Here is a 14,005-nt window from a genome sequence, read left to right as displayed (position 1 = left end):
CTCCTCCACCATATATATTAGTAGAGATAGACCAGGAAATTATAGACCAGTGAGTCTTACCTCAGTGGTTGGTAAGTTAATGGAGAAGATCCTGAGAGGCAGGATTTATGAACATTTGGAGAGATATAATATGATTAGGAAGAGGCAGCAGTACCTGACGTACCTGAACCAGAACACTACGCTGGGGATTTGGGGAAGTGCCGGGCCTTCCTTCAGGGCTCCTTGGTGTTTCAAACAGCAGTCGTCCACATACTCCACGGATAAGTCAAAGATTGCTTACATCATGCGGTTGTTGCGAGGAAGTGCCTTAGCGTTTGCCACAGCTGTTTGGGATAATCAACCGGATACTGGCTCTTCTTTTGCCACCTTTATCACGGAAATGAGGCAGATCTTTAACCACCCTGTCCATGGTAAAGACGCTGCCAAGTATCTACTCATTCTCCACCAGGGCTCGCGCAGTGTTGTAGAATATTCCGTGGAGTTCCGGACGTTAATGGTCAACACGGGGTGGGACGATGAGTCACTCCAGGTGGTTTTTTGGAATGGTCTCAGCAACATGGCGAAAGATGAGTTGGCGGCCAGAGATGACACCGATAGCCTGGATTCCTTTATCTCCCTTGTCACCACGTTGGACAATCGTCTCCGAGAACGCCATAGAGAAAGGATGGGTCATCCGCCACCTGTGGCCACCCCACGGCACACATTACTGCTTCCCACCAGAACAAAGCTCTCTCCTCCTCCTGCCCCTAGAGTAGCTCTCAGCTCGGCCGTTTCCACCGCTCCGGGAGAGGAACCCAAGCAGCTGGGATGGAACCTGGAACCGCCTTTCCCCCACAGAACAACTCTGGAGATTGAGAGCGGGTGAGTGTCTATACTACAGCCGGGCTGGCCGCTTCCGTGCTACCTGTCCCCTTCGGCCAAAAAGGGAAAGCTCACCAGTAGAGAGGGGGACCCTGGTGAGCCAGACAACATACCCTTCCCTTCCCCGAACCCGGATGTAGCTGCAAACTACTTTACATTACAATCACCAGTCCCTGCCTCTGTCGGCACTCGTCGACTCCAGCGCTGGGAGAAACGTTTGGATGAAAACATAGCTTCTCTGGCTGGAATTCCTTGTGAACCAGTGAGTACCCCTCTGGAAGCCTGGGCACTGTATGGTAGACTACTGGCCCAAGTCACACACTGCACACCACCCAGTCTCTCTTTCTTTCCAGGAATCATCGGGAACAGGTATGATTCAATTTAATTTCCTCTCAAGCTCCTATTGGTCTTGGTTAACCCTGGTTAAACCGCCATAACCCCCACATTGACTGGTCCACCGGGAAGATGGTCAGCTGGAGTTCGTTCTGTCACTCCACCTGTCTACAATCAGCCCTTTCCCCAGTAGAATTCACCACGACCTTGTCTGCTGCTTAAACCCCTGACTTTTCCAAGGTTCCAGCAGAATATCACAATCTGGGTGAAGTGTTTAGCAAACAACGGGCTCTTTCTCTGCCTCCACACCGCCCTTGCGATTGCGCAATTGACCTTCTCCCTGGAGCCCCTCTACCCACCAGTCAGCTGTATACCCTGTCCCGGCCAGAAAGGGACGCAGTGGAGGCTTACCTAAATGACTCTCTGGCGGCTGGCATTATCCGACCCTCATCTTCCCCTGTAGGCGCAGGTTTCTTCTTTGTGGGGAAGAAAGATGGCTCACTGAGCCCCTGCATTGACTACCGTGGCCTGAATGGCATCACCATAAAGAATAAGAATCCACTGCCCCTTATCAACTCTGCTTTCCAGCCCCTTCACGGAGCCACCATTTCCTCTCAGTTGGACCTATGAAGTGCCTACCACCTGGTCAGGATAAGGGAGAGAGACGAGTGGGAAACAGCTTTCAACACTCCTCTTGGTCCCTTTGGTCTCACCAATGCCCCTGCCATCTTCCAAGCCTTGGTAAACGATGTCCTTAGGGACATTAGTAATTGTTTTGCTTTTGTTTATTTGGATGACATCTTAATCTTCTCCCGCAGTCTTCAGGAACACACCCACCATGTCCATCAGGTGCTGCAGAGGCTTTGGGAGAACAAACTATTCGTGAAGGCTGAGAAGTGTGAGTTTCATGTCCCTTCCGTCAGTTTCTTGGGGCACATCGTCGAGATCGGGCAAGTGAGGGCGGATCCCGAAAAGATCCAGGCCGTGGTGGAGTGGCCAAAACCCACAACACTCAAGCAGCTCCAGCAATTTCTGGTGTTCGCAGACTTCTATCATCACTTCATGGGGGATTACAGCTGGGAGGCAACGCCCCTTACTCGACTCACCTCTCCTTTTCACTGGACCCCCGAAGTGGACTCAGACTTCTCGGAGCTGAAGAGGTGTTTCACCTCTGCTCCCATCCTGGTCCAACCTGACCCCTCCCGCCAATTCATTGTGAAAGTCAACGCTTCCAACTCTGGGGTGTGAGTGGTCCTCTCCCAACACTCTGGCCCAGACCAAAAGCTCCATCCCTGCGCTTTCGTTTCTTGCCAGCTATCCCCCGCTGAATGGAACTACGTACGACCTAGGGAACCAGGAGTTACTAGCCCTCAAACTCGCTTTGGAGGAGTGGAGGTACTGTCTGGAGGGAGCTGAACATCCATGCGTTGTCTGGACAGACCACAAGAACCTCGCATACAATCCAAACCGCCAAACATCTGAATTCCTGCCAAGCCCATTGGGCATTATTTTTTGGCCATTTCAGATTCACAGCCACCTATCGTCCGGGGTCCAAGAACAGGAAGCCCAATGCTCTCTCTCATCAATATGTCTCCGAGGAGGGCCTTCCCAACCTCAAGAACATCCTTCCACCATCCTGTGTGGTGGCTTCCCTCACCTGGGAGATCGAGTCCATAGTCAAAGAAGCCCAACAGACTCAACCTGACTCAGGCAATGGATGCCCCCCCCCCCCCCAGTCGCCTCTTCGTGCCTGACTCTGTTCAGTCTCAGGTTCTCCAGTGGGGGCATAATTCTCGTTTTGCCTGCCATCCCGGAATTGATCGAACTCTGTCCCTTCTAGAAGAGACATTTCTGGTTGCACTCCATGGACACTGACACCTGTTCCTTCATCTCTGCCTGTTCTGTATGTGCCCTCAGAAAAGTTTCTGATCAACCACCTGCTGGTTTGCTTCGTCCCCTACCTGTCCCTAGCTGCACTTGGTCTCACATTGCGCTGGATTTCATTACTGGACTACCCCCTTCACATGGAAACACTGCCGTACTCAGTGTGGTGGACCGCTTCTCCAAAGCCGTGCAGTTTGTAGCCCTTCCTAAACTCCCTGCGGCCCGTGAGACAGCCGACCTCTTTGTTCATCAAGTCTTCTGCATCCATGGAATTCCCTCTGACATTTTTTCCGACCAGGGCCCTCCAGTTCATCTCTCAGGTCTGGAGGTCTTTTTGTCAGCCCCTTGCAGCCTCAGTAAACCTGTCTTCCGGCTTCCATCTGCACACTAACGGTCAAAGGGAACGAACAAACCAGGATTTGGAAGCAGCACTGCACTACATAACTGCCAACAATCCGTCATCCTGGAGCAGCCATCTTGTTTGGGTCGAGTATGCCCACAACACCCTGGTCAGCACAGCCACCAGAATATCTCCCTCAGAATGCTCCCTCAGTTACCAATCCCCTCTCTTTCCTGCACATGAAGATGACGTTGCTGTGCCTTCAGTTCTGGCCCATCTCCGCCAGTGTCGCAAAACCTGGAAGGATGCATGCGCAGCCCTGCTCCGCTCAGCTGACTGCAACCGGAGGATTGCCGATCGCCATCAAACATCTGTACCCAATTATCGGCCTGGGCAGAAGGTTTGGCTCTTGTCAAAAGACATCCCCCTTAAGAATGAACCCAAGAAACTCACCCCTCGCTACGTGGGACCATTTGAGATTGAGAGTATCATCAACCCCTCGGTGGTCAGACTCAAACTGACCGGATCCATGCACATTCGTCCCACGTTCCACGTCTCCCAATTGAAACCAGTGTCTGTCAGCCCTTTGTGCCCTCCCGCTGAACTCCCTCCACCCGCCCGGATCATTGACAACTACCCAGAGTACACCATCTGGTGAATACTGGATGTGCACCGCCGAGGCAGAGGCCTCCAGTACCTGGTCGAGTGGGAGGGATACGGCCTGGAGGAATGCTCCTGGATTCCCACTCTTTCATCCTGGACCCTTCCCTCATCCATAATTTCCATCAAGAAATCTGGACAAGCCTGGTGGTTCACCTGGAGGCTCCTGTTGGGGGGGGGGTGGGGTTCAGTCACGGTCCCGATCGTTAATTCCCTATTTTCTCCTAATTTCCTTTGATTTTGCCATGGTTCCGATGATTAATTTCCCATTTGCTCCTAATTCTATTTGATGACGACACACCTGGTTTCCAGCAAGACCTGCAGCATACGAACCCCGGCATTACAACCACTAGTTGCCAGTTCGTCAGTTTTGCCTGTGTGGTAATTACCGATTCCCGGCCGCTTAGGAGTGTGTGTTCTAAGTTTTGATCTAGTATCGAGAATTACCTGTGAAACTCAGTCTTTTCGTGTCAAGATGAGTTTTCTAAGTTTTACTCCAGTTCTGAGGTTTACCTGTGAAACCCAGCTTCTCTGCATAAGATAAGTCTTCTAAAGTTTTATTTCAGCTCCGAGGGTTGCCTGAAAAACTCCATCTCTCCATGCTGAAAAGAGTTTTGTCTGCCGTTTCACTTCCTACGCTCCGTGTCAAGATAAATTCTGCCTGTCTCCTGCCTTCCTGCTCTCCCGCCTGTTTGCTGTTCACGTCTGCATCCTAACTATATCTGCGTGCCTGTGTCCTGCAAATGGGTTTGTCTCGTTCAGTGCAACAGCCAGTTGTCGTACATTCGACAACGCCTCCAACCTCGTTTGAAGTTGTCTCTTTGCCCTTGAAATAGCTCTCTGCAAATCATACCTGGTTTTCTGGTACAGGCCAGGGTCACCAGACTTAAATGCACCAGATCTAGCCTTCAGCAGATGATGTTCCTCCTGGTTCATCCATAGCTTTTGGTTTGGGAATGTACAGTAACACATTCTGCCGGGCACACACTCATCCACACCAGTTTTAATGAAATCGCTAACAACTGCAGCATACTCAAAATGCTGGTGGACGCAGCAGGCCAGGCAGCATCTATAGCAAGAAGTTCAGTCGACATTTCCGGCCGACACCCCACGTCAGGACTAAATGAAGGAGATTTGAAAGTGGGGGGGGGGGTGGGGAAGGAGAGATCCAAAATGATAGAAGACAGGAGGGGGAGTGATGAAGCTAAGAGCTGGAAAGTTGATTGGAAAAGGGATACAGAGCTGGAGAAGAGCTGGGTGATGACACAGTCATGGATATACAGAAAGTAAAGGAGGGGGCTTAGAATACAGTCCTGACGGGCACCTGAAGACTAGAATATAAAAGCAAGGATGTAATGTTGAGACTTTATAAAGCACTCTCTTGGAGTATGCGAGTGGTTTTGTGCCACTTATCTGAGTAAATATGTGCTGAAACTGGAGGGGGTTCAAGGGAGTTTCATGAAAAAGATTACAGAATTGAACTGCTTGTTATATGAAGACTGATGGCTCTGGGTCAGTATTCACTGGAATTCAGAAGAATGAGATGTGACTGTTGAATGGCGAAAGGTCTTGCTGGAGTAGATGGGGAGACAAAGTTTCCTCTAATGTGAGACTCTAAGACCAGAGGACACAGCATCAGAACAGAAGGGCATCCTTTTAGAACGGAGATGGAGAGGAATTTCTTCAGCCAGAGAGTGTTGAATTTGTAGAATTTGTTGCCACAAGCAGCTGTGCAGGCCAAGTTTGGATGTATATTTAAGGCAGAGATTAATGGATTCTTGATTGGACAGGGCACTAAGTGATAAGGGGATGAGGGAAGTGGGGAGGAAGGCAGGAGTTCAGGGCTGAGAGGAAAAATAGATCAGACGTGATGAAATGGCAGGGCAGACTCGATGGGCCAAATGCTATATATATCAGATATCTGCCCCTATATCTGGTGGTTTTATGGAAAAAAGGGGTAGTTGAAACAAACAACCCTTGAAGGACAGAGAAACTAAAGATGACACCAAGCATAAAACAGCTTCATTTATAGCCAGAGATAAGAAAAAAAATCCATTTAAATCTATTGATAATAATAATCTAATCTGAAAATACTTATTCCATAGTACAGTAAAAACTGTTCTTCACTTCAAGCAGAGCAAATCTTTCACAATCACACTGTGAATAGCCTCCAGAGGCATATTAAACTGTTATGCATATAAAGGCTACTCTAAAGTGCAAGCAGTTAACTAATTGTTAAACTGTAAAGAACTGGACAGTTAAACAGCCAGATCCAATATATATTTTCAATCAGTGTTGTGGGGTTTTGGAAATCTACCTGAAATGATCCCAGAATCTGAAACCATCTCAGTGAATCTGTAACTCAATAAGTACATGATGTCCTGTAACTCAGGGCTATAGACCAAAGTGGGATTTGTGTAAAGCCTCCTTCTGTATCACAATAGACAGAACGGCGTCAATCTGTGCTGTAAATGTCAATGATGGTGTCGATTTACTCTGCTCACATGGCCCGTTTGTAAAACAGAATTCAGTATCGACAAAAATGTCAAAAGCAGCAAACTTCATTTATATAGCATCTTGAACACATCCTAACGTACTTGACAAGTGACATCAGCTCAGCTCATGTCAGGTCAGATTAGTTTATTGTCATTCACACCAGGGTGCAATGAAATTCCTTGTATCCATGAAGATAACAGAATGAACCAGAATCAGTATCAGGTTTAAAATCACTGGCGTATAGCATGAAACTTTTTGTTTTGCAGCAGAAGGTCTTTGCACTCTATTGGTCTATAAATCTATAAAATTATAACTAAAATCTATTATTATCCAAAGAATGTTATAAAAATATAAAAAATGAAATTAAATAAGTAGTGCAAAACAAGGAAAAATCAGTAAGGTAGTCTTCATGGTTTCATTGTCTGTTCATAAATCTGAAGGTGAAGAAGCTGTTCCTGAAGCATTGAGAGTACAATTTTTGGCTCCTATACTTTCTTAATGGCAGCAATGAGAAATGGGCATGTTGATTACAGTAATAGGCAGATGCACCAGGAGCATTCCCATGCAGGTCTGACAAAGAGCTTGATAAAGCAACTAGCTTTTCGATGGGAGTCTTTGATTAGTGTACTGCACAGATGCAACAGGAGTGTTGCTACAGAATGCAACAATCGGTGAGGTTTGAACGGGGCATAACTGCGCAAGCGCGTGAGGCAGCGGGAGAATTTAAATAGCGAGCAGAGGCTGAGAACGAGCTTCACTCCAGGTGAGGTAAGGCCTGGTAAGCTCCTTTAATTAATCTAATTAGCTTAGGAGTAGGTAATGAAGGCAGCAGTTAGGGCAGTTGAGTGCTCCATTTGCAGTATGTGGGAAGTCAGGGTGAGCACAGTTGTCCCTGATGACTACACCTGCAAAAGGTGCTTCCAGCTGCAGCTCCTGACAAACTGAGTTAGGGAACTGGAGTTGGACCTGGATGAACTTCGGATCATTCGGGATGCAGAGGCAGAAATAAACAGGAGTTTCAGGGAGATAGTCACCCCTAGGAGTCAGGAGACAGGTAGTTGGGTGACTGTCAGGAGAGGGAAGGGGAATAGACAGGAAGAGCAGAACACCCCTGTGGTCGTTCCCATCAACAATCAGTATACCGTTTTGGATACTGTTGATGGGGATGGCCTACCAGGGACAAGCTGCAGTGGTTGCATCTCTGGCACCGAGATTGGACCCTCAGCTCAGAAGGGAAGGGGGAAAAGAGGAGAGCAGTAGTGATAGGGGATTTAATAGTTAGGGGGACAGATAGGATGTTCTGTGGAAGAGATCGAGAATCCCGGATGGTATGTTGCCTCCCTGGTGCCAGGGTCCGCGTTATCTCAAATCGAGTTCTCAGTATTCTCAAGAGGGAGGGTGAGCAGCCGGATGTCGTGGTCCATGTAGGGACCAATGATGTGGGTAGGAAGAGTCAGAAGGTCCTGAAAGGTGAGTTTAGGGAGCTAGGTGTCAAGTTAAAGGACAGCACCTCCAGGTTAGCATCCTCAGGATTGCTTCCAGTGCCACGTGCAGGCGGGTTTAGAAATATTAAGATAGTGCAGATCAACACGTGGCTGAAGACATGATGCAGGAGGGAGGGCTTCAGGTTTATAGATAATTCGGCAGTTTTCCAGGGAAGATGTGACCTATTCCAGCGGGACGGTTTACATCTGAACTGGAGAGGGACAAATATTCTTGCAGGTAGGTTTGCTGGAGAGGCTCCAGTGGATTTAAACTACTTTTGTAGATATGAGGGGGGAGGGGAACCAGAATGTAGAAACAGATGTATGGGAGAAGGAAGAAAAAGAAGACAGTAAAGTTCTTTGTACTGTTAGAGATAAACAGAGAGGAAGAGGTGGAGAATTTCTTAAATGCATTTATTTTAATGCTAGGAGCATTGTAAGAAAGGTGGATGAGCTTAGAGCATGGATTGATACATGGAAATATTATCTTGTAGCTATTAGTGAAACATGGTTGCAGGAGGGGTGTGATTGGCATCTAAATATTCCTGGATTTTGTTGCTTCAGGTTTGATAGAATCGGAGGGACAAGAGGAGGAGGTGTTGCATTGCATGTCAGAGAAAATATTACAGCGGTGCGCTGGCAGGATAGATTAGAGGGCACATCTAGGGAGACTGTTTGGGTGGAATTGAGGAATGGGAAAGGTGTAGTAATACTTATAGGGGTGTACTATAGACCACCTAATGGGGAGAGAGAATTGGAGGAGCAAATTTGCAAAGAGATAGCAGATATTTGTAGTAAGCACAGGGTTGTGATTGTGGGTGATTTTAATTTTCCACACATAGACTGGGAAGCCCATACTGTAAAATGGATGGATGGTTTGGAGTTTGTAAAATATGTGCAGGATAGTTTTTTGCAGCAATACATAGAGGAACCAACTAGAGAAGGGGCAGTGTTGGATCTTCTGCTAGGGAATGAAATAGGTCAGGTGATGGAGGTATGTGTTGGGGAGCACTTCGGGTCCAGTGATCACAATGCCATTAGTTTCAATATAATTATGGAGAAGGATAGGACTGGACCCAGGGTTGAGATTTTTGATTGGAGAAAGGCTAACTTTGATGAGATGCAAAAGGATTTAGAAGAGTGGATTGGGACAATTTGCTTTATGGGAAGGATGTAATAGAGAAGTGGAGGTCATTTAAAGATGAAATTTTGAGGGTGCGGAATCCTTATCTTTCTGTTAGGTTGGAAGGAAAGGTTAAAAGTTTGAGCGAGCCATGGTTTTCAAGGGATATTGGAAACTTGGTTAGGAAAAAGAGAGATATCTACAATAAATATAGGCAGCATGGAGTAAATGAGGTGCTCAAGGAATATAAAGAATATAAGAAGAATATTAAGAAAGAAATTAGAAAAGCTAAAAGAAGATACAAGGTTGCATTGGCAAGTAATGTGAAAATAAATCCAAAGGGTTTCTACAGTTATATTAATAGCAAAAGGATAGTGAGGAATAAAATTGGTCCCTTAGAGAATCAGAGTGGACAGCTATGAGTGGACCCGAAAGAGATGGGGGAGATTTTGAACAATTTCTTTTCTTCGGTATTCACTAAGGAGAAGGATATTGAATTGAGTAAGGTAAGAGAAACAAGTAGGGAAGTTATGGAAACTATGATGATTAAAGAGGGGGCAGTACTGGTGCTTTTAAGGAATATAAGAGTGGATAAATCTCCAGATCCTGAAAGGATATTCCCTAGGACCTTGAGGGAGGTTAGTGTAGAAATAGCAGGGGCTCTGACAGAAATATTTCAAATGTCATTAGAAACGGGGATGGTGCTGGAGGATTGGTGTACTGCTCATTCTCACTAAATTGGATTAGTAAGTATGCAGATGATACTAAGTTAGGTGGCTTTGTGGATAATGAAGTAGGTTTTCAAAATTTGCAGAGAGATTTAGACCAGTTAGAAGAGTGGGCTGAGCAATGGCAGAAGGAGTTTAATGCTGATAAGTGTGAGGTGCTACATTTTGGTAGGAATAATCCAAATAGGACATACATGGTAAATGGTAGGGCATTGAGGAATGCAGTAGAGCAGAGTGATCTACGAATAATGGTGTATAGTTCCCTGAAGGTGGAATCTCATGTGGATAGGGTGGTGAAGGAAGCTTTTGGTATGTTGGCCTTTATAAATCAGAGCATTGAGTATAGGAGTTGGGATGTAATGTTAAAATTGTACAAGGCATTGGTAAGGCTGACTTTGGAGTATTGTGTAATGTTCTGGTCACCAAATTATAGGAAAGATGTCAACAAAATAGAGAGAGTACAGAGAAGATTTACTAGAATGTCACCTGAGTTTCAGCACCTAAGTTACAGGGAAAGATTGAACAAGTTAGGTCTTTATTCTTTGGTGCATAGAAGGTTCAGGGGGGACTTGATAGAGGTATTTAAAATTATGAGGGGGTAGACAGAGTTGACATGGATAGGCTTTTTCCATTGAGAGTAGGGGAGATTCAAACAAGAGGACGAGTTGAGACTTAGGGGGCAAAAGCTTAAGGGTAACATGAGGGGGAATTTCTTTACTCAGAGAGTGGTAGCTATGTGGAATGAGCTTCCAGTAGAAGTGGTAGAGGCAGGTTTGGTATTGTCATTTAAAGCAAAATTGGATAGGTATATGGATAGGAAAGGAATGGAGGGTTATGGGCTGAGTGCAGGTCAGTGGGATTAGGTGAGAGTAAGCATTCGGCACAGACTAGAAGGGCCAAGATGGCCTGTTTCCGTGCTGTAATTGTTATATTGTTATATAGGAGTGGTAAACTCCCACTGAATATTCCTCTGCAGATGAGATAAGATGTCCCAAACCCAGGCACCAGGCAGGCAACACAACTTTTGGGATGCTCTATCCACATGAAAGAGAGCTTTATCTATTCCCCTGACTATACTACCCCTAATTATCAGTACATTTATCTTCTCTCCCCTGCTTGAATGTCTCCCTGAAATACGGTGCTACAGTTAGGTCTCAACCTTCCTACAGCCCCCATTCTCATCCATACTGGGAGCAAAAATCTTGGACATTGGCTCTGCCTGTTCTCACAGAACCCTTGTTGAGCCAAAGCCTTACTACTCTGCCTCAAGCCACTCTGACGATGACTGCTTGTCTAGTTTGTACCACTTTTTTACAGAGACCGGGTTTCTCATCGAAAATCTTTACCACTCCTGTTACATCTGTGCAGTACACTAACAAAGACTCCCATCAAAAAGCTTGTTGCTTTTTCAGGCTCTTTGTCAGACCTGCATGGGAACGCTCCTGTTGCATCTGCCTATTACTGTAATCAACATGCCCATTTCTCATTGCTGCCATTCAGAAAGTATAGGAGCCAAAAATTGCACACTCAATGCTTCAGGAACAGCTTCTTCACCTCCACCAGCTGAGCTGATGTCTCTTGTGAAATACATTAGGATGTGTTCAAGATGCTACATAAATGAAGTTTGCTGCTTTTGACATTTTTGTCGATCCTGAATTCTGTTTTACAGATGGACCATGTGAGCAGAGTAAATCGACACCATCATTGACAGTTGCAGCACAGATTGACGCCATTCTGTCTAGAAGGAGGCTTTACACTAATCCCACTTTGGTCTGTAGCCCTGAGTTACAGGACATCATGTACTCATTGAGTTACAGATTCACTGAGATGGTTTCAGATTTGGTGATCATTTCAGGTAGATTTCTAAAACCCCACGACACTGACTGAAAATATATGTTCGATCTGGCTGTTTAACTGTCCAGTTCATTACAGTTTAACAATTAATTATCTGCTTGCACTTTAGAGTAGCCTTTATATGCATAACAGTTTAATATGCCTCTGGAGGCTATTCACAGTATGATTCTACTGTGCCTATTGTCTTGTTTATTATTTATTGCAATGCCCGCACTGCTTTGTGCACTTTCTGCAGTGCTGGGTAAGTCTGTAGTCTAGTTTAGTTTTATTTCTGTGTTGTTTTTCCGTAGTTCAGTGTAGTTCTTGTACTGTTTCATGTAGCACCATGGTCCTGAAAAACACTGTCTCGTTTTTACTGTGTACTGTACCAGTAGTTATGGTCGAAATGACAATAAAAGTGACTTGACTTGAGACTTGTTCTGCTTGAAGAACAGTTTTCTGAGTGATTAATTTTTACTGTAGTATTGAATAAGTATTTTCTGGTGGGAACCAGAGTGAAGGGACTCAGGATTGGACAGATGGTAAAAAAGCAAAAATTGCATGCGGTCAGACTGTCAGTACGGGCAGCTGGATGTTAAGAAAAATTTGCAGACAGCAGACTACCAGTGCATTAGGGATGCAGAATCAAAAAGGATGGCAAATTCCGTACTCAAAGTCTTATATCTCAATGCACGGGGTATAAGGAAATAAGGTGGATGATCTTGTTGCACTGTTACAAAGGGTCAGGGTTGATGTTGTTGCTATCACAGAATCATGGCTGAAGGGTGATTGTAGTTGGACCTGAGAGTTCAAGGTTACATGTTATATCAGAGGGATAGGAAGGTAGGCAGAGCGGATGGCGTGGCTCCACTGGTAAGGAATGGCATCAAATCAGTAGAAAGATGTGACATAGAATTGAAAGATGTTGAAATCTTGAGAGTTGAGAAAAGAAACCGCAAGGTTAAAATGCACCTAATGGCAGTTATATACTGTCCTCCTAACAGTAGCTGGGACGTGAATCACAATGGAAAATAGAAAAGGCACCTCAAAAGGGCAATGATATGATAGTCATGGGAGAGTTCAACATGAAGGTCGACTGGGAAAATCAGGTTGGTAATGGATCTCAAGAGAGTGAGTTTGTTAAGTGCCTACGAGATGGCTTTTAAGAGCAGTTTGTCATTATGCCTTCTGGAGGATCATATCCCTGCTCTTGTATTCTAGAATATCTGAGACGGAGGAACTGGCCATTTTCTGAAAGGATACTCATCATTCAGCCAGCATCATCATGGGTATAAGCCACCACCCCCATCTACATCCAGGACCCCTTCAAATAGAAATGTCTCAAATAAGCAGCATCGTTCATGAAATTAGGATCATGCCCTCTTCTCACTGCTCCCAACAAGGAGGGGGTACAGGAGGTATTTATGGTAATGCGGTTCTCTGAGGAACGATTTGCCTGGCCTGATGAACGCATACATTAAAACAGGCTTAACCATATAACCATATAACAATCACAGCACGGAAACAGGCCATTCCAGCCTTCCTAGTCCGTGCCGAACTCTTAATCTCACCTAGTCCCTCCTACCCGCACTCAGCCCATAACCCTCCACTCCTTTCCTGTCCATATACCTATCCAATTTTACCTTAAATGACACAACTGAACTGGCCTCTACTACTTCTACAAGAAGCTCATTCCACACAGCTATCACTCTCTGAGTAAAGAAATACCCCCTGGTGTTTCCCTTAAACTTTTGCCCCCTATCTCTCAAAGCACGTCCTCTCCTTTGAATCTCCCCTACTCTCAATGGAAACAACCTATTCACGTCAACTCTATCTATCCCTGTCAAAATTTTAAATACCTCGATCAAATCCCCCCTCAACCTTCTACACTCCAATGAATAGAGACCTAACTTGTTCAACCTTTCTCTGTAACTTAAGTGCTGAAACCCAGGTAACATCCTAGTAAATCGTCTCTGCACTCTCTCTAATTTATTGATATCTTTCCTATAATTCGGTGACCAGAACTGTACACAATATTCCAAATTTGGCCTTACCAATGCCTTGTACAATTTTAACATTACATCCCAACTTCTGTACTCAATGCTCTGATTTATAAAGGCCAGCGTTCCAAAAGCCTTCTTCACCATCCTATCTACATGAGACTCCACCTTCAGGGAACTATGCACTGTTATTCCTAGATCTTGATGGCTTGATAGCATTCTTGATGTTACCGTAGGCAGCTCTACCCAGCAGCTCCCGGAAA

This window comes from Hemitrygon akajei, chromosome 7 (genome assembly GCF_048418815.1).
Source record: "Hemitrygon akajei chromosome 7, sHemAka1.3, whole genome shotgun sequence".
Lineage (NCBI taxonomy): Eukaryota > Metazoa > Chordata > Chondrichthyes > Myliobatiformes > Dasyatidae > Hemitrygon > Hemitrygon akajei.
This window is presented reverse-complemented; position numbering follows the sequence as displayed.